At 37.2% G+C, this 21,980-nt stretch overlaps 1 protein-coding gene across 1 annotated transcript in view; it reads right to left on the minus strand.

Moving 5' to 3' along the window:
- Positions 1-21,980, minus strand: part of CPE (carboxypeptidase E) — a 59,090-nt gene that overhangs the window by 21,049 nt on the left and 16,061 nt on the right. The window lies entirely within an intron of this gene.

Consider the following 21,980-nt stretch of genomic DNA (forward strand, 5'->3'; position numbering starts at 1 on the left):
GAATATGCTGTTTTCTGGGTTGGAGCCCTTTTGTCTTGTCCTTTTTAATGCAGTTATTCTGTTGTAACAGCTTTAATCAAACATTCTGCTGATTATATGCTCTGCATAGTCTTTGAGCACACTTTACAACAGCTTTTAGCCCTATCACAGGGGCAAATTCAAGCCAGGAAGAATGTTACACAAACAAGACCTAAATAATTGCTAATCAAGCACAGAGCCATATCTACTTATGACTCGTCAGCCTGTGCTTGTTAACCTTAATCCAGTAATAAGATACTAGCAGAGAGAGGACTATTAATACTGTGACTTCTTGCCTTCCAGCTAAGATGGTTTTGTCCCTATGGATTCACCCCTGAAATTTTTTGTCAAGTTGGTTAAAAAGTTTTCAAGTTTCTGTGAAATAGCTTCATTTTATCTGATACACACAGTGCCACTACTGTGACTAAAAACCTCTGTTTCCTCTTTCGGCATTGAGCTCCTGTTGCCTGTTTTTTCTTATCTGTTGCAAGAGGTCTAATCATCAAGACTATGTAATCAACCCAATCCCACTTACACAGAAAGATACTATTTAATAAATTATGCAACACTGCACATCACATAGTCTCATAATTAGAATACTCAAGAATATGTATATTGGCATGTTACTCATAGGAAAAGAGCTTCACAAGATAGCAAGCAAATTTGCTACTGCAGTAAATATGAACACAGTTGCATTTTGCACTTGTGGTTTTCCCTAGGACATCACTAATAAAGCCTGCATTTCTCCGGAATCTCAGCCCTATGCATTAATCACCTACCTTTCTCTAGCACTTTAATTTTACAGGCCTGGTTCAAATGAAGAAATAGAAACGTATGTTTTCCATATATTAATGCTTGATTTCCCCCTCAGAGAATTGTTAACAGTATTTAGAAAGATTCCTGAAAACAGGCACAGAGTCTACAGGGAATCAAGAATACAGCCTCATCTACGGTTTATCTTCAGTGGTAATGACCCATCACAAATAAGCACTAAAAGCTAAAAGGAATTCAGGAAGAGATAAAGGGAGTGATTGGAAACATGGAAAGTTTTTCCTGTGAGAACTGATCGAAGAGATCAGCCTTAGTTTCTCAGGAAGAATAATAAGGGACAGGCAAGTATATCAACCATTGTGGCATGGAGGAATCGGTCTGGAAAGAAACACCTTCCTACACCACAAAGCAGCAGACAGTGATTTTAAGTGAAAAGAAACAATGATCATTTTCATAAAGAAAAATAACATTCTTATAACACTAAGTGTGGAAGCAGTGTTGAAAGAATTCTGTTGGCAGCAAGATGTCAACAGAGCTCCAAGTTTTGACAACAAACCACGAGTTAAAAAAAACAAACAAACAAAAAAAAAAAAAACCACAAAAACAAAAAACAAAAAACCCCACCAAAACTAATCTAAAAGTGAATGCAAAATAAAAGTGAAGATAACAGATCACCCAATGACAGCCCTGTTAAAAACTTAGTTGTGTGTTCATATTTTAGCTCCCACGGGCATTTTCTTACACCTTTCTCCAAAGAGGAGGAATCCAACTCCTATCAAACCTCTGGCTGCAGAGAACAAGGCTGTATGGTCCACACACATGAGAACTGTTCTCTGCCAGCTCCCCAGCGCTGCCTGTTTTCTTACCTCCAGGCGCAGCAACCAAAGAAATACTGGGTTTCTGCTCAATACTAAAGATATTTCAGACTATATCCAACAATTTTAGGAAAACTTTTCATCATTTCAACGGTGTTATTTACAACTAAATATATGATGGAAAAGAATTGGTCCTTCTATCTAAATTTTGCAGCTGCTTCTTGGGAAACAAACTCAATTTTTACTGTTTACTTCAGTGAAATTACATTACTGCTACAAGCTGGCTGTGGGGCAATTAGCAGTTTGCTCATTAGTTGTCCATGCCCATCATGGGCAAAGTCAGGGATTCCAACCTGGAAAAAGGGACAATGCTACTAAAGTCATTAGTCATCATCAGAGTGCCCGAAAAGCTGAGGGAGCTTCCACAGGCTGACTTCACAGTTAATGAAGCCCTTCATTTGCATTTCACCATTTCATATTAGATTAAAAACCGTAACTCAGGATGTACCTTCTGGAAACCTTTTTTTTAATTCTTTTTTTTGGGTGAGTTGTTTTTACCTAAACCCCTTCCTAATCCCCTTTCTCTCTAGGACAATGAAGGCCAGGCTGGAGAGCAGACAGCTAGCTGAGGCCATTGCTCTGTGGGTTGAGTTAAGCAGACCCAGCTGCCCAAGTTTTAGTGAATGATTCTGTGATGCAGCCAGCACCCCAGGCCCACTACACCTCCCAAAGAAACCAGCTCAATCTCCTCCACCCCATGGGCTAACACAGATCCTTCAAACACCAAGGATGCCAGCTGTCCAGTCCTGAAGCCAGTGCTCATCACTTTATGGATTCCCTGGTCTATTAATTGAATACCTCCTGCCACAGTATCTCTAAAAGCTTCAAGCTTCTCTGGAAAACAGCCCACCCCATGGCGAAAACAGCCTTCAGTCACCTGTTGCTAGCAGGCTACTCAGCTAGAGGAAGATCTGCTCTTCCCATTAATCCTTCATGAGTCATTTAATGCAGACCTTAATCACCCTTCATAGCATTCTGTAACTGTAATTGCCTCACAGATTTTTTTTTTTTTTTTTTTAAATGAAAAGGCTCAGTAAATCTCACGTTGACAGTCAACTTTTAAACAGTTTCTCCAAAACAGCAGATACACTCCTGTTCCACTACAGATAACTGGAGGTAGCTCTAAGGGAGAAGCGGCATTAAGAAATCTAACTGTTTTTCTCATTTATTTGACCCCTACAAAAAAGTGGAATTGTTTTAATAGATTCCCATGGTCCAAGATGTGACAAAGACAAAGGAATTTTTCCATTGTTTGAATATTTTTAAGTCTTATTTAATTGTATTCATTTTCTGACAATATATTTTCAAACTATAATCTCTCATTTTCAATAGCAAAAGTATGTCTTGTGTCAAAAACATGAGCATGATGCTTATAAATGCGTAAATGTAACTTCAGCCCAGATATAGAGGTCTGTGATAACAAATGAATAGGTGGATACTAACATCTTTTGGGGCAAGTTGTAAGAAATGAAATGCAGCAGTCAAGTTTATAAATATCTCAGTATCTCTGGTTAAACCTAAGCCATCACACCATTATGCATTTTAGAAGGCTTTTACATCCATTCTAGATTGAATGTGTAGTACATTACAGCCTGATAAACGATTGACGGGAAAGTATTTTAAAATGTCATGCCTTTCTGGTGCCTGACAAACATCGTGAAATGTCACCATTCACTTCTGCAGTAACTGTCAGCTCAGGTCTTCTGCAGTTTCCTAGGAACCGCACGTGTATCATTAATATTAGACAGGTTGTCCAATTAAAGATGAGTAACCACTGCCATTTTGAGGTCAGGCTGTACTTATACAGTAATTTCCCAAAGTGTAGGGACAAAAAGTTTAGCACCTACTAATTATCTATACTATGAGTCAAGGCAGTGTCACGTCACTAGTCATGGTCTAATGTGAAACGGTTAGCCTTAAAATGTAGAGTATTTCACTCATGAGAGTGCAAGCCATATGGAAAAAAAACAGCTAACTACTGGAAAGTTTAAGTGCTTAATGAACTGTTTTGCAAATCAGCCTCAAAAGACCCTTAAAAACTAGAGTCCTTCTACTTTCCTGCATTTCTTATGGAAAAGCCAGCAACGATCCTGAAATAACAGACTTAGTGTTTTTGATTACTTACAGTTGCTTGTCATTTTTAATATGGCACCCAGTGAAATTTTATTCTATATAAATGGCATGGAAAATCTCAGGACCTCTGCTGGCAAGAAATTCATTCATTAAATGTGACTGAAGACTTTCTTATGGTCCACATTTTTATTAGAAGTTTAAAAAGAAAGAAATTTTCTGGAGATCAACTACATGGAAAACCAAAGATTATAAAACAAATTTCTCCTTTTAATATGAAAAAAGTAAGAGAGGGAAAGAAGAAAATTAATAAGGAGGTAAGATAGAAAAGTAAAAGAATTAGAAAATTCAGATTTCTATCATCCTGTATACTAGATGTCTGCAACCTGCCTTAACAGCATTTCAATAGAAACATTGATCTCCATGACTTCTATGAAAATGGCATTGAAAAATAATAGAACTGCAATGCAGCGTTAGTTTCTGTATCATTGTACGGGCCTTATATAATTTGGGGGCGATATTTACTAAGATGAAGCATTAGCCTAACCTTGCTGCAGCAGAAACTACTGGAAGATTCACAGGTGTCTTATACGAAAGCGGAAATGGGTCAACACTGAAGGCCTTTGAAAAATCTAATCTTTCACTTTCTTACCACTAACTGCTAGAAAATACACTGAGAAGAAAACAAGAGGAAAATAAAATCAAGGATCTTTTGGCACTTTCCTGCTTTAAACAAATGCATGCATTTTTAACAGCTATGATTCAAGAGTAGTCTCAAGCTCTTTCTGGAAATTTTCATATTCATTTAAATGCTATTAGATAAAATAAAAGCTAACGATGAACTCTGTAGAGCACATTAAACCCAGAGTAAAAGCTCACCAAGAACAGTTACGTTTCTGCTGGCCTTGACACATACAAATTAAGACGTGATCTCTATACTACTCAGCATAAAGTCTGTCGGTTGGGCTGCAAAATAGGATCTTACATGTCTTTGTGCTGAAAATTAAATTCCTCAGACAGATTTCCTCACGCTCAAGACATTTATTTCCACCAAAAAGGTTCTACATGACTTGATGCTTTCTCCAGGTTTCCAACAGCCCACTCTCACCCCTGCAGCTACAGGACTTGGCAGCACAGAAACGGGCAAAGCATCTGCTTAGCTCCTATGGTTTCCACCTACAGCTCTTTGCTGGCACATCCCGCTGCTGATCTCTCCACAGCACCCCATGCTTACACTGAAGCATTGCACGGTGTAGCACTGAGATCAGTGTTTTGGGTCAAGCCAATTTGCTTTACCAGAGAGCAGAACAGCTTTTGCCTACTAGATTTTTGTCAATGCACATGAACAGATGGTGCTGTCCAACAGAATTCATGATGATTCTTTAAACCATAAAAAATCATTTGTAAAGCAAAAAAAAGTATACTTATTTAATCAAAACCCTTAACTTAAAAAGAAACACTGAAATGTGATACACACAAAACTCTCATTTTGTGTAGATGTGTTTAAAAGCACTCTCTGAAGTTCAAAGCAGATTTCTAAAATCATCAGAATTTTAGAAGTAACAAATATCCGTCTATATATACAACCAGATTAACCAAATTAGTATTTCATTGCATTTTTCATGCTCTAGGAAAACCAAATAGGACTTTGCATTTACAGAATTCATTACAGCCTTACAGTTGCAGGTATGGTAAGCTCAGCACTGAAGGTGAGATTCCTCAGAAATCAAACATGAAACAAACTGTCCTGAACCCCCCGCTTAGACACTATGGCAGAGTATGAGACGGGTACAGTTTTTCCACTTCCTATTTTTTTTCTCTCGCTGCAAGAAAAAGAAAAAATGAACCAAATCATACCCTGTGATTCTCTGTGAAGGGCACTGGCAGTACGGAGGTGACACAACTCTCTGTGTGTCCACGGCAATGTTAGGTGTAGGGTACAACTGATTCAATTCATTTTTTCCACTACACTCAGTAAGAGGGGGACTTTTCCATTTAGAAGTATGTGTGACCAAGTGAATTTTCATTTCAAAGACATTCACTGTGTCCCTTGAGTTTTTCTTGGCACATGGAGAAAAGATACTTTTTAAATCCATCATCAAAATGGAGTTTCTGATGAAGAGAAAGTTGATATGTAATTTAGACATGTATTTATGATGGGTCCTCATCAAGTTCACTTAACAAGCTTTCTCTCTTCAGCAAAGTCTAGAACTGGCTTTTTCACTTCAATTATGAATGTACCCGTCAGCCATCAGAGTACTTCAAAAGCACTGAGCTTGTCTATCTCATTCCTTTTGCATGCAACAAATATACAGGAAGTTTCAAAGCTAAACTAGTTCAAATGCCTCCTAACAGCAGGAGACACATTTGGGCTCTGCTTTTCTTCATCCTAATTTCACAAAGACAAGAAATAAAAGTTGGAAATAACTCATTCATTTCCAGATCCCAGACTCAAAAGTCAAACAGGTACACAGAAATGCTGGACAAAAGAAGGTGAAGAAACAAAAGTACCTCTCCCTTTTTACCAGAAACAAACAAAAAAATCAATTTTAAAAGTGTCAATAATTCTTTTCCAGTAAGTCATACAGGCCAAATTCATCATCGCCATGAGGCTTCTCTGTGCCAAATGGGTGGCCAAAAGCATGGAATTGCAGGCATGAGCTTGACCGGAGGCTGTTTCCAGGCTGGAAATGATGGGTGCTGTGATTTCCCCAGAGCAGAAAGCAAATCTGGAGAGGTGCTGAGAGAGTAAAGTCAGACCAGTGTTCCTCCCCTGTAGCCTCATGCCCCAGAACTCACAGCAAAGCTGTGGTTCAGGAGGAAAGCCAGCTAGGGCAGCTCTCAGGGCACCAGTGTGTCCAAGGGAAGAGCACTCACAGGGTTCATCTTCACCTAGCAAAACTCTTTGTGTTTCCTCTCAATAGATGAGAGTTATTTCTGACTGAAAAGTATTACAATTCCCATCAAGAGTATGACTTGGGTCCTTGGAAACATACTTTCTGTGCTTAAGCACCTAGGAACAATTAGTAGCAAGCCCCTAGATTTCTTCCCTTGATTTCCAGGAGACTTTCTGAGGCATCACAATGGCACATGTTATTCCACCAAGGCTACACGTAGCGGATGCTCCTTCTTTACCGGTGACTGGAATGTTATTTTATTCCACTGCTGTTTTGTCACAGTGTGAAAAAACCTGTGGGCTGCAGATCTGTGATTGAAACAGATGATGCTAAAGTGCATTGGTCATTCTTAACAGATGGAGAGGGATAAAACCTCCTCATAAATATACATCTGTAACAAGTCCCTCATATCTATTATACAACATGTTACAGAACAAGAGTGGCATTTGCACTGGCATATTTATTTAGCTTCCCTTGCTTTGATGAGCCTGAATATTTACCCATCTTAGCTTCTGTGGTTATGGCCATAGAGTTGACAGAAAGAGTTTAAAGTGCCCTTTTAAAATAAATTACAGAAATAAAGACTTCGCAAACTGCTGAAGTTTATTACGCTGTTACTTTGTTTCTTTTGTGGAAAAAAATATGAAAAATAGACTTGTGATGACTAAGAGAGGACACCATTTACGTCAGAACATAAATGACCCAATTTATGTCAATATACTCAGAAACCAACAAATACTCAGGTAGCTTCTTTTAGTCCTGATACTCTTTTCGCACCATGCTTCTGATATAAAGATTTTTAAAAAATATAACTCCATCTTTTTGGGAGTTATGAGGCTTTTTCACCAGAAAAACTGCAGCTGCAGTGTAGGCTTAAAAACCTGGGAAGCTATGTGAAACCTTGATTCAAAAGTGGCTTATTGATATCTTTTTTGTTGTTGTTGTACTTCACCACCAGCCTGATTTTAGCAGGTAATACTCTCTTAAGTTTCTGCATTTCAGGTATGAATTCTATGTGATAAGCAGCAGTAAATCTTGATTGTACTTGTTCTTGAGATAGTAACAGTTAAATCAGGTCAGTATGAAGCAGAAGTAAAAAAAACAGTTTAAGTGGAAAGAGAGTAATCAAGATTGGTAGTGTAACACTACATCTCCAAACATTGTAACACTGGGCTTCAGAATTTTTCAGTGGTATGTAAAATTTTATTTAAAATCATTATTGCACACCTTGAGTATTTATTTATAGCCAGCTTAGGTAGAAATGCAGACCTGGATGCTTGGACGGCATCCATCTCTTCATACTCACATATGTTTGAAATACGAATACCCTTTAGAGAATGCCCCCTGTATAATTTTAAACACTAAAAAAAAAAAAAAAAAAAAAAAAAAAAAGGTGTTGACTCCTAGCAAGACAGTACAAGGAGAAGCAGCTAAACTGGTGCAGAGGCTAATAAAATCAAGCTTGGTGCGAAAGAGGAAGGAGTGAATCATACAACCGCTTGTTGACTCAAGAATAATGATAGAGGTGATGGAACCTGACAAATTGTTTGTCTTGATAGCAGATGGAAGTGGATTCAGAAGGCTTTCAAGAGATATTTTGCCTTTAGATGAAGGAGTTCCAGACAAAAATCCCATATGGATACTGAGCCTGACACTGCAAGTCACAGCACAGCTGTATAGCTGCAAGACACAGAACAGTCTTCATAAGATAGAAACAAATACTTCACAAAAAAATCTGTAATGGCATTTAGGTCTGCTCAGGGACATACATCCTAGTGTCCTGAAAACAGACAGATTTTATCCTCATATAGGAAGCAAACATAAAAGCTTGGTATCTTCTCAGCTTTCCTCAGAGCTTCTACTGGGTTTTCCCTCCAAAGAGCAATAAGACAGTTCTGCATTAAAAAAAAAGAGAGAGGGGCACGTGTTGTCCATATGGTTTACTGTCAGGGACAAGAGAAATAGCAACCCTATCCTTGAACAGCACCTAGAAGTGCAGAAAGTGAACCGGTGGCTGATCAACTAGATATTTTATAATGAGCTCTATGTACAGCAACAGTGTTGTGCAATTTGATACAAAATGAACTTACCTTGTGTTTTTTCTCAGTGCAAACAGAAAGGTTAGGTCGAAGGTACAAGACATGTTCTTCACAATAGGAGCCATTTCCTACAGTTATACCCGCTATGCCTCCAACATGCCAAGCACGTTAAAGTGCAATGACAAGTAGGATCAGAAACTGAGTAGCTCTTTCTAGCACTGGCTAATTATTTTTAGCTCTGAGCACTACAAAAAGCTACAACAAATCCATCTTTTGTGGTCCCTTTCATCTCACTTGAAACTTTCTTATGTTACTAGCAGCACATCAAATAAAACCTTTCTTGCCAACACAGGAGGAAACATAATGTCAGTCAAAATATACAAGGACAAATTCCTTCACTAATAAGAGTCCAAAGGGCTTTTGTTACTGGTATCAGTGGTATTTGGCATCAGTTTGTGCGTATGCACTACGATTCCTGTGTAGTCATCTATATTTTTTAATAAATGTAGTAAAACACTAGGAGCTGAAATATTTTCTCATACTTCCGTAATTCAGATGAATATTGAAGCAGCGAAAGTGAGAGGAAAACTGTGCCCTACCTTCCAGATTTATTTTAGTTTTATGCACATACAGAAGGCTGGAGAGGTATAATGAAAAAGTACAGTAAAGTCTGTAACTTTTTTAAAAAGCTGATTTCACACATTTTGTACCTTTATTTATTAACAAATATTCTGAGATTGTTGCAATTACTTTTTTCATACATACTGTCATTCTTCACGGCTAGAGACCCCATTAAGTAGCTAGCCCACAGAGGAGAGAATAATACAGTCAAAAGGCATCTCCTGAGAAGCCCTACAGCAATATTTTCACTTTGAAGTTTCAGGCATTTGGGGCTCTTTGAGAAGAAAAAAATCTCTAATGAAGAGAAGAGCAGGTCCAGGAAATATTGATTCCAATTAAATAAGAACAATACGTGATGTCTGATCCAATATTCATTTGATGATGATGATAATGATAATAATAATAATAAAAACAGAGGAACAGTACTGGAAAGTGTGAATACAAAATCTTCTGACTCTGTATACAAGCACTTCTGTACTATGGTGTGTGTATGACGACATGTACATCTTACAGACACACACCAGCGTCCGTCATTGAGAGACTCAGGCACCAAGGAGGTCATCGCCAGGCCAGGAAAATATTTTTCATGTTTCTGTTTCCTAACATCTTCTTAGATCTAAAGCACACTTCTAATTTTAACTAAAGAAATTACATCTGCAGATATTCAAAATTATACGAAAAGACAGATTTGGCACAGTTCACAAACAAAATCAAAACCACATGACTCCAAGGGAGAAAGAAACTGAATCCTTTAGAAAGTGACCCAGTATTCCCTGTCTTTATTAACCCTCTTACACCTTATGATTCAATAGTTCATCCTTATTTAATAAAAAAATGTGAAGGAAAAGCCTACTTTTAAAGAAATAATTATATTTTTGCATTAAAGACAAACTTAAAGCTGTTTGAATTTTTCTATAGAGTATTAGCTATCCAGTCTTTGCCATGCTTTCTACTTCTTTTTAATATGTATTTTACTTAACTTTCTCTTTTATCCTGGATTTAACTTTTATGATCACAGCATGATGACTGCCAAAAGCATGTTTCAGTATATTTTTTTCCAGCTGTCTGCTAAGCCATAAAGAAAAAAAAATAGTTACAAAATGTAAAACAATCTGAAAACTGTGTTCACTTTAGAGGAACATAGAAATATGAAGGCAAAGGGACTGAAGATCACCACATTGTTCAATAAAGACTGCACTTAATGAAAGGCAACAGATTTGGGAAAGATCAGTCAGCACATAAAACTCACATGCTACTAAGGCAGCAGGTAGGAATGATACTTTTCTCCCCAAAACATCCAAGGGATATTTGACCTTGTATGTCTCTTCTTCTAACCATAAAGACTTCTATATTTGTAAAACAAAGACATTTTCCCTTTTAATTTCACTAGTAGTAAAAACTACCACTGAAACTACATTGAGAGTTCAGGATTTGGACCAGTGAAGCACATTAAACATATGCTTCGGCATATTAGCATCAGAGGGCTTAGTCTAGAACACAGAATCAAGCACATACACCCGATTTTCCCAGAATAAGGCATTACAGTCTCATGCAAAAGCAACAACATTGAGAAGAGCTTTTCCATTGACTCCTATAAATTCTGGATTAAGTCTTTATTTCTGAAAAAATTCTTTCTGGATGCAATTTTTCCCTATTTGGTTTCTGTTCACATTTAACTACTGTTTTAAGCAAAAGCCTCTCACCTATTTATAAATTATCTGAGGGTAAATCATATAGACCCTATTAAGACAATATCTTTTTTTGCAAATATATTTTCTTTGCACTTGTGTAACCCAGAAAACAAATTAATTTTTCATGTTAAAATTCTCAAGGCAGTCTGTTTTCACTGAGGCTTTCTCTTAAAACCAGATATGAAACAACAGATTTATAAAAACTTGAAAAGTCCATCTGGCAGTAGGCAATATGAAACTTAGATTTATGACACTATTTGAAAAGCTACTAGAAAAGGTAAATATAAAGCACCAGTGCTAGGCTCACAGTTGTAGTGGGGTGCTGATGCTTAACTGTCTATTCTGCAGACTCATAGCTGGTAATCAACTGTAGAAAAGCACACTAAGGTTAGTACAACATTAAGCCTTTTTTCTCTTATTTTGCTTAGAAAGGGAGACAGAAAGTAAAACTATATCTATATTACACTATTTCTATGCTAAGATATTAAAGAAGAACACTTTTTTTTTACTGAGGGAAAACAAACCAGTCCTTAGCAATAAGGCTATGCTGGGAACAAATGTGTGCTAGGCTCTCAGGATAATCTTTATTTCCCTCACTGGGCATGGTAATCTACTACTATAATGCCATGAAAGCAACAAACTCAAAACTGAGGTTTACTCATAAAATATTTAATCTTGGGAACAATGCTGTTATCACGTCTCACACTATTCAGAAAGCCCCGTTAGATACAAATAATCAACTCAACATGTCAAAGGAAGCAGGATATGAGGGCAAACCTAAGTATTTTATGGCAAGGAAATAAACCAAACCAAACCAAAACAAACTCACCACCAACAAGAGATAATTTCAGGAACTAAAGGAGTTTCCTGACTAGGAAAGGCTCACAGACTTCCACTGAGATGTTGTTCTGTCACAGCTGCGAAACTTAGAAACTACCGAGCTAAAACGCTGTGGAATATAGGAAACCAGAATTTATCAGGCTTTCCAAGCTATGTTATTATACATGCCTGTGTCAAGCAGTTCATGCTTTGCTTTACAGCTCTTTCCAACCAGGCAAAAATGGTCTGACGATGATGTTTCTTCCCACAAAAAAGAGAGGCTCCTATTTTAGATTGCTCATTAATGGTGAGTGGCTTGAGTTGTGTATAGACATATGAAAAAACCTATATCATTTACTGCTTTGATCACTAATGAGGGGCATTTTTTTTTTTAATCAACACATGGTTTGGAGCCAACGACCCTCTTTCCCAGCATGTACGCAAGCACGATTACAAGGGATAGTCACGGTGCCGAAAGCCACGCAGGATCTTAACCCCGGGTATTCACAGCTGCCACTCCAGCAGCACAAACCTTTCCATACAAGTATTACTACTATTATCATGAATCCTTAACTATCTCCACAACAGGACAGACACCACCATGCTCTCACTGAACAAAGATTATACCTGCTCCCAGACTATTTGCTATCTAAGCAAAATAATAAAATAGAAGCATATGGCAGGCACAGAGTAGACAATGATCCTACCATTAACCCTTTTTCCACCCTTACTTTTAGGAACTGCTGTGATAAAAGCAAATATTATGGAGAGATCTGAAGAGAAGTATCAAATCATGGCATCTGACACTGTTGTGGACAAGTTGTTTGCTACCACAGATGTTACCACAGGAGCAAGTACAAAGAAGGTCATTTGAAAATTTGCTCAGTGGATAACAGAAATGATCATGAATGGCTTAGAAGAACAAATTAATATTTAAATATTTACTGACATTTTGGCAGTTAATGTCTCAACAGCAACAAAATGATGCTGCAAGCCTTTGGACTCAAAGAAACCTCCAAAGCAGGCAGCTCAAATAGACAACTGAATACAAATACTTTTTTTCTTAAGAAACAGTTCATTTTGTGATGTAATTAAAAAAAAAAAAAAAAACACACACAAACAAACAAAAAACCAAACAAACCAAAAGAAAACAACCAACCAACCAAACACAACAGAGTGGTTTGTATAGGGAAAGCAAGATTGTCCAAAATGAATATCAGTTCATTGCACAATTACTATAAAAGCACATGGCTTTCAGCAGAGGAAGAAATTCACAGCGCTCACTTCTCACTACATTGCAATTGCTCTTGTATCATAAACACATTTCCACTAAACAAAAATGTAAGGGTGTTACTATAACATTTCTTGAAGTATGGGCAGCTGTACTGCAGAGCTCTTTCTTCATGGATTTTCACTACAGAAATACCCTAACAAATGTCATTTTGGTATCACATTGACACGCATGACAGAAAGCAGGATGACATGATGTTCAGCTGCTGCTTATCATTAGGCTTTATAGCTATATGTTTCTATTTAAAGAAAGGACGGAAATGTGCAGTCTTATGGCTTTATTTTAGGATTGCTGAGTTGTGATCACACACACACAAATCCACCTACAAAGGAAAACGCAAGCTTTGTGAGAAGCGATGCCACACCTAGTGAAAATAATTTCAGGTAAATCAGACAAAACTAGATAAGAGAATGTGTTTTCATTATGCCCTTTATGTGTGGCTTCCTTTAAATCCCATGAAAAATCTCAACATACAAGAGTGAAAGACAACTATTTATTTTTTTTAAACCAGGTAAGTGAAGAAGCCAGAGAAACTAGCAAGGTCTACGTGGACATTGTATATTCTCCTTCTGCCAAAGTATTTTGCTCTAAGTGTCCTTCAAGGATCATCCATTTATTTTTAAATAATTAATTCTTGACACTCTTTGTAGGCTACTCCCTGGTCTGATGAACCTTCCAGGAAATTTTTCTTTATCACTTCGTCCACTATAACAATTCATTGTACTGAGCTACTTGATACTTGTGCCAGTTTATGTAGGTTTCTCACTGCCATTTTCTTTCACTTCTCCTCTAATTTATAATCTGCAAAACTTCTTCCAGTTCCACACAAGCGCCCTGTCTTGGGGAAAGCAAAGGGAACACAAAAGCATGAACGTGATGTCTGCACTTTCACAGCTATGCTCCAGATCTTAACCAAGGTTTCAGGATGAGGCCGTTTGAGCGCAGAGTGGACACATCACCCTGAAGGGCACCACTCAAGTGTGACACCACAGACAGTCTGAATGAGCTGTCTGTCATGCCCCAGAGGAGTCTCAGAAAGGCAACAAACAGAAACAGATGAAATTTTGCAGCTTGACAACTCAGCACCATCAGCAGAAAAAAAGCGGCCTTGCTGTTCACAGTTTCCCACTGTGGCTTATATGGATGGAACCCCTCTTCCCATGCAAAGATTTTAGCTCTTATGTAGCACAAATCCTAGCTAGAGCTAAAGCAAGTCTCTTTGTCTATGAGTGAACAACTTAAGAGACTGCAAGCATCCTGGAGAGCCAGTATCCAAGCACCTGTCAAAGAAAAAGGTTCATGCCACAACAATTTTAAACTGAATATGCCTGTTAAATCCATCAGTAAGAGAGTAAATGTTGATATTCAAATTTATTATGAGAGCTCAGAATCACATCTTTCTTAATATGTAAATTAGAGAGTCTGTTACAGTTTCTGTTTGAGTCTGCAAACTCAAAAAGCAGGTTTGGATTTATGGAAGGCCTGGAAACATTAATTCATGAGAAAAATAACATTCTATGGAAGTGTGTTAGCACATCTGAGATTTGACAAAAAAGTGTGAAACCAGTTACTTCAAATCCTGTGCCAAATTGTCTACAAATCAAAGAAAGATCATTGCCTGAAGTAATCAGACTCCAGTTCAATACTGCACATAAACCTGTTTCTAACAGTAAGCAGAAAAGTAGCCTGAACTAAGTTTACATAAGAGCTGGCATAGAAATCACCCTACTGGTTCGCAATAGTGATTTATTTATTTGTTTCTTTATTTTAACTTCAGTACCCACTTCTTAATAAAAGGAAAAGGCCCAGCTATCTGAAAGTAGAAAACCTCCACTCTTCAGATCTATGTACATATGTAAGAAGTATGTGGTCAAGATCTTGATAAGTAACATTTCCCATTTTTTAAAGTTTTATTGGTGGTGGTGGTTTTGGTTTGATTTGGTTTTTTCCATTACATTTGGTGCTAGCTATATTATTTCATATAGAAAGAGCATTTTGCTCTTTGGAAGTTTGACATGCTGGATTTTCTGTAACGGTTTAGTTTGGTGTTTTTACTCTTTCAGTTTTGTTGTATGGGATTGTTCTATTACTCTGGGATCTGCCTGCAACTAGGTATCTGCTATAAAGGAATAACAGACATAAAGATGATGGACATGGCTGAGTATGGGTGGCAGCAAACCACAGAAGTAGCACACTGCTGGTCCAGTGAGCACCCATGTAACACAGATGTTCTTTCCATAAATAACTCACTCTGAAGATCCACTGTTTTCAGTAACACTGTACATTTCAGAGCACTAAAGAGGCAAGACAGATTTCCCTCAGAGCACATTTTCTATATTAGATGTATTTTTCTGACAGATATAAGAAATTTAGATTTTACTTTGGCATCAGTATTCTATGCCTGGGGATACTGGATAGTGAACCTGTCGCATTTTGCTGGCACAAACTCCTAATGCTATTTTTTTTCTTACACAAACCCTGATGTAGGTAATTTCACAGATTTATTCTGGAAGCAGGATACTTGGTAGCAGACCAAGCTAAACTCCACTTCTTAAAAGGGCCTCTTCAATGCAAGTTGCTATGTTGTCAATCTAGCAACAGACATTGAAGGATCATGACAACTTTGTCCCCCTGCTACACTGGGGAGGCTCAGTATAGGATTCAGGATCTATTCTGCTCTCCATTATATGGTGCACTTCAATTGTCTTCAAGAGGAATTGCAATATACCTTCACTTTTTAGAGTAATGAACGCTGCCATACAGCAGAGACAAGGCAGCATTTATTCATATATGGCCTACAGTATATATAGCTATCTACCAGGAAAGCAAAGATTTAGACGTCAGGAAGAGAATCTATGACTTTTTATCACCACGTCTAATGTACTATGCCTAATATGCCCTCAAATCTCTCCACTTAATCTATACATTTCAGAAACTATCCACAAAGCAATGAAGCAAGTATGGGACAGTTCAGCACGCCAAAAGCATCCTATCAAGGTTTATATAGTAGCTATAAATCCTACTATACATCGCAGTGCACACAATCTTCATTTCACATCATAATGAGTGTGAAGAAGGTATAGAAAAATACGCTTTTTCTCCTTTAAAAATTCTAAGGCTATGGTATGATAATTATTTCAATCAACCATTTCATATATTTACGGTGTTGCATTAAAACAAAATATGTTTCTTCCGAGAAGTTCCAAGCACTCATCTTCCTTCAGAAACACTTGTGGATTTTTAATCTATCTTACCTTTTTACAGAATGTTAGAAATGGAAGAGAAATACAGGCATATTTAAACTAATAACTTAGAGGAGAAGGAAAGAACGTACTTTTTAAAAATTCTTAAAATGAAGAAAATACTTAATACATGCTAAGATTTTACTCTGGAAATCACCACGGAAATAAAAATGCTGCTGTACTCCTATAGCACTTACACGTCCTTCATTTTGGGGAACAGGAGGCCAGGATTTTCTGAGGTTAAAATGCAATGCAGAAGATAATCACACTGGACTATCTCCACCAAGTCAAAATATTTCAGAAGTTATTGCAGACTTCAGGGAGAGTTAAGCTAAGCTGCCGTAAGAGGTCAATTAATAAAAGCAATTATGCAGAAGAATACAAGACCAGATAAGCTGCCCCAGGCAGACAATAAGATGAAATAAGAAATAACATACCATGTCAGGCTCTGAAAGGTATGAGTTCAATTCTGCTGCAAGGCTTGTGGGCGAACAAAGGGAGTGAATGGTCCCACAGCATCACAGTGGCTAGAAAATGGCACTTTGAAACTCAGTCACTTACCCAGAAGGCTATTCTGTGATACAAACTGATGTTCTTGAGAACAGCAAATAAATACTTTGAAGAAATTGGAGTTCCTCTGAAGTAAAGGGTGAGGAAGAAGGAAGTTGCAGCACACATGACTCAAAAACAGGGAGGACAACAGGCAGAAGATGCAAACCCTGCAGCCTGTGCTCAAACAAGGCTCTCTCTTCTCTGGAGCCAGACAAGTGGAGGTGCCAGGGGCTGAGCAACCGGTGGCCCTCACGCGAGTGGTTCCTCAGCGTTGCATCTTCCTGAAGATGGGATGGACACTGGCCAGTCCAGTCCAAGTGTCGTGCTTATGCTCAGAGACAAGGCAGCATCAGGCCACAAAGTTAATATTTACATGACCTTGTTATAATCTAGTGACAGCGGGACCATCTTTCCATCATCATTCACCCTGTGAGATCACAACATCCACAGCATCCTGCCATTTTCACATAATTTAAAATTGCAAAGAATTGTTATGCTGGTAATCAGAAGGAAAAAAAAGGGGCGGGGGGGGGAGGAGGGCGTGGACAGAGCAGGGAAAAATGTCTTCACTGGCTTCTCAATGCCACAGATCTAACAAGACCAACAGACACTGGCTTATGAATAAATGGGCAGGGAACACTTCTGGGAATTTGCTCACGTTTGTTTTCATAATTTAATTTCCTAACTTGAATATTGCTAGATGTTTCCCCTGTCTTTTTTTGCATGACTATTTTCTTATTTCATGTTTTCACCTTTTTCTCATAAACTGTCTTCTCGCTACTAAGTTTACATGGTTTATTACTTTCTCTCTGATTAAGTATTCTATTCTGAAAAGTAGTTTCTATATGTGACCTCACCACTGCTTAATGTTAATCCTTACCCTTTGGTTTCTGTCCACCCACCCTGAAAAAAATTCCATTTGGCACAGTAATTAGCATCTAGTCACTGGAGACCTGTTGGAGATCCAAGACAGAAGCAGCTAGCCCTCCTAAATTACTGCCAAACTAATATATTTGCATTTATTCAGTTTATGGTCTTGGCAAGTGGTAAAGTAAAACCAGCACTTAGCCTCCCAGAGGACCATAATGTTGCATTTTCAAGTGCTAGGAACCGGTGGAACATCATATGCATTGGTACAATGATGGGATATACATTGTCCCAGTTTATGTGTCAAAAGGTGAAATTATTCTAGCTTCTAGCTTCTACAGGTACACACGAGTAATGCATCTATATTTGTTATAAATAGAATAAACTTGAATTAAGGAAAAAATATCCCTAATAGTGATGTTTTGGTCCACAATACAGGCCAAAATTATGTTTCATTTACAGATCACTCTCAAAAGTCAAATTAATTTAAAAAATCGTATATATTGTGATTTCCATTTTACTGGAATTATGAAGAGTTTTGCCCAGATCTTTCAAAAAAATGATAATGCTTAATAATTAACTAAAGACAGTTCTTCATTCATTGTTTGCATTCTACTTATCAGTGAAATGTAATTCCACTGAGTGTATCTATAAACACCGCTTACAATTCCTGGTTCCTGAGGAAATCCCAGAGGCACAGGTTTGAAACCACAGTCACAACATTATGACAACTTTATCAGTTGACATGTCAAAGTCAGTTCAGCACTTACATGGGAAAAATCAAAAGGTCAGGAATTTCCTTCCAGAGTTCTGATTAAAAAAAAAAAAAAAAACAAAAAAACCAACATAATAACAATGTAAAGAATGAAGGAACAGAGAAAAACCTTTAAAACTACAGTTAAGTTTTATACTTTTTATAAGTTTTATACTTGAAAAAGAAAACACGAACTAAATCATAAGAAGTATAATTACATTCGATTTTACTACTTTAAGTATATTTATCTTAATTATTAGGGAAACATGAAAAAATCCATTTTAAGAAGTTTAATAACATAGAGGCATCAACAATACAATAAGAACATTCAATATGATGTTTGTGATATCAGCTAGGGACATTATTTCACACAAAAATATCAAGGAAATTCTAATATCAATAATGCCATCAGCATTGACAAAACAAGATGTTTCAACAAAGATTTCTTTCCTTGCCTATTTTCACAGAAGACCTGCATATTACAATACCTCAAATCCCATTGGGAATGAATGCCTTACCTCGTTAAAGGTCATCTCTTTTTGGGGGTGTCAACCTCCAGATTATTAGGAAGCATAATAAATGCATATCTGTCCTTGTTAAAAATTCTGCGACACTTCCTTAATGAATGGGTTGCTTATCCTGGTCCTCTCTCCAGATTTCCATTTCAACAACCATACTGCACAAGGAAATCTTGTCAATGGAGGTGTGACAGCAGCATGGACAAATTTAACCTATCTAAGTGGGTGACAACAGTGATGAAGATGCAGGTTTAAGTACAGGCTAGTGACAGGAAAGAGCACCCTAAAATCCCAGTCAGCTCAAAACACCCTCAGGAAAAGCTCCATTAACATATTTTCATCAACACCATAGGATTCAGGTACTTGATTTAAAAAAGTATAAGCATACTTTTTGATACAACTGCACTTTTAGTTCTTTGGTAGACACCCTAATGAAAGGATGGGTTTATGGGTCTCTCTTCTGAATCAATTTGTCCTCCACAAATATATATATTACCATATATTAATATTAAAAATAATGAAATTGTCCTTGAATTTCTCCCTAACTCTTCATCAATTTTAGAGTCTGTCTGAGTCTTAGTAAATAGGCTTGCCATGATCCTTCAGAGTAAACACAACTGAACTAAGCTCACAACATGGACAGATCTTTTTACCTGGCATCAAAACACTTCTTTCTCTTTCGATATAGCCTACAGAAAATCCTTCCTAGAATAGTGGGCACTCAGTAAACATTTTCTGCTACTGCATTGTAATTGTTCACATAGCAACACACTAACACTCTTGGAAGAATTTTGCTTCTTTTTATCCTAAGAGCTTTCACAGACTTTAACATTAGGTAGATTCTTTTACTTCTTTTCTCTATTTGTAGAGAAATAAATAAAACAGTTATTCAGGATGCACCATATGCCTCTAACCTATCTGCTCTTACCTCTTCAATACATGAGAAAGTTTTAGAAAGTTACCTTTGATATTTTTGTTCCCATTTTCTAAGACCACTTCCTTTTTAAAGTTATTTATGTTTTCCCCCTTTGAAATTACTGAATTGCAAATGAAGCAAGCTCTTGACTTGAACACAGTTTAGGCTTGGTAGATCTTAAAGGCTTTTGAGCCCAAAGGGAACATTTGAAACTCTGTTTTCTAGGGGTATCTTTCATCAACTTCTGGTGAGACAGGATCACTGTGTCTGCAGTGTTGCAGATACCGGCCTCACTCTTGCAAGGAGAGCAAGCAGGCTGACCTGAGAAACCTCCCTTGAGCACACTGTAACTTTTACAGAGTTGCCAAGAAGTTCAAAATATCTTTCTCTGTAACATATAATAGTGCTTGAGGTTTTGAAGGATGGGTCAACATATGTCAGGAAATCATCCGCAAAAAGATTTAGTAAACAACTGAGAATGTCCATGCACCAAGAAGAGCAAACTAAGACTTGAATTTCAACTATACTTTCATGCTGAAAAATCTGATCAGTAGTTGGGTGATTTTACAGGATTATTTATTCTTATTAGAAGTTATTTAACCAAATTATATTAGAAAAAAATATCTTTCCCCAAGATGAAACATTGCCACTAGAGAATTATGACCACTCCCAAAACAGTCTTGACATCCAGGAAATGAAGGAATACAAATAAAAGAGACAAGACTTGTGACTTTTGACATTTCAAATTCCAAGAAATACATTCTTCTTCTGTAAGGCTTTGAAAATAAAAAGTAGTTTTGGAAAGGCTTTCTGTCTTGTTTGGTTTTGGTGTTGTGTTTTGGTTTGGGTCTTTTTTGTTAATTCTTTCAAGAGCTTAGTAAGAGACTGTTTTTTGAAGTAATCTGAAATGATGGTTGCTACTAGGTATAGCCAAGGATACAGGAAAAAAAGAAATCAATCAGAAGTGGTTGAGTCACTATCCCTGGAAGTGTTTAAAAGATGTGTAGGCACGGCACTTTTGGACATGGTTTAATGTAGTAAACTTGGCAGTGTTAGGTTAATGGTTGGACTTGATGATTCTGCAGCTCTTTTCCAAATGATGGAAATGATTCTATGATTCAATGATAATAATTCAGAAGCCTCCATGAAACTTCACTGCTGTGGCTGACGAATGCCATCAGTGCTATTTTAAGAATGTTAAAATTGACTATTTACCAGGCTTCTTTTCACATTTAATGTCATTGCATTATGAAAAGGTAATTGCAGTGTGAATATGAAGGGCTGGCAAGTTTACCAAGTATCTAGCTTTTAATGTGGAATCCTATGTAAGATAAGGACTAGCGTAAGTTTTTCCAGTCTTTAAATTTACTTTCTCTTCTTCAGTATTCAATGACCTTTAAAGACCAGCTCAGCAATTACCCCACTGATGGGTGCATATTCACTTCCGCATTGATAAGCTTCTACTACAGCTCCCAAAAACCAGACCCTCCACATCCAGTGGCTGAGATATTTCACATTTTCCTTTCTACAAGGACCTTTTCAAAGATTTTTTTAATAAAAAATATACATATACACATGAATATGCACATGCAATCATGTATAATTTTAACCTTTTATAAGCTATTTCATATTTTAATAATGGCTTATGAAGGCACACATAACCCACCCTCTCATCTCACTTCCATAGTACTTAACAGTGTAAGAAATAGGTTAAACTCTGGATCCCTTGGCTTCAATGGACTTCAGTGTGTGCAGAACTGAAACCCACGTAGATTTTCATGCTATTTAATTTTGACTGCTTTACTGGAAGATGCATTCATCACTGTAAACCAGTTAATGGGAAAGCTGGAAGAAATAACTCATGACACACATTTTTTGAAATGCACTTAGTGCACTTCTGATAAACTGTTCCAAAAATTAAACATACTACATAATTTGTCAAGTGTACACAAAGAGGAATTATGCCGCATTAATCTCAATGTTTTTTAAACAACAGAGAGTAAAAGAAGGGCAACGAAATAGAAAGTAACTGAGGAGGA

Source organism: Patagioenas fasciata, chromosome 4, assembly GCF_037038585.1.
Source record: "Patagioenas fasciata isolate bPatFas1 chromosome 4, bPatFas1.hap1, whole genome shotgun sequence".
Lineage (NCBI taxonomy): Eukaryota > Metazoa > Chordata > Aves > Columbiformes > Columbidae > Patagioenas > Patagioenas fasciata.